Source organism: Penaeus monodon, chromosome 15 (assembly GCF_015228065.2).
Source record: "Penaeus monodon isolate SGIC_2016 chromosome 15, NSTDA_Pmon_1, whole genome shotgun sequence".
NCBI classification, from domain to species: domain Eukaryota; kingdom Metazoa; phylum Arthropoda; class Malacostraca; order Decapoda; family Penaeidae; genus Penaeus; species Penaeus monodon.
Window position 1 is genome coordinate 15,467,156 of NC_051400.1, and position 342 is coordinate 15,467,497.

At 26.9% G+C, this 342-nt stretch overlaps 1 protein-coding gene across 1 annotated transcript in view; it reads left to right on the top strand.

Annotated features, from left to right (window-relative positions):
• The window catches only part of LOC119581779 (phosphorylase b kinase gamma catalytic chain, skeletal muscle/heart isoform-like), a gene marked incomplete at its 3' end in the record, with an annotated part of 27,775 nt that overhangs the window by 21,614 nt on the left and 5,819 nt on the right, over positions 1–342 (top strand).

Below are 342 nucleotides of genomic sequence, written 5' to 3' on the forward strand. Positions count from 1 at the left end.
ATGAACGGGTTAAAGCAAATGAAAACATTTGATCAGAAAGAATTCTCATTTGTAAGTTTAGAAGAAGGAGAATGTAGTGTTCTCAATCAAACTTTATGAAGTCAGCATTTTTATATAATTTTTAGTTGGTGTTTACCCTTTTGCTAGATGCACTTAGTGGTTTTGGCATATTTTAGAACTAATTTCATTGACACGAATCTGTATTTTAGGAATTTGACTCCAAATACTTATTTCTTTTAGACTTGCCTAGACTTTATCAATATCTTTAAGACATTTTATTGTATCAGAGATCTTGTATATTTTATCGGATTGATTTTATTTTCTTATTTTTTTAAATATTTT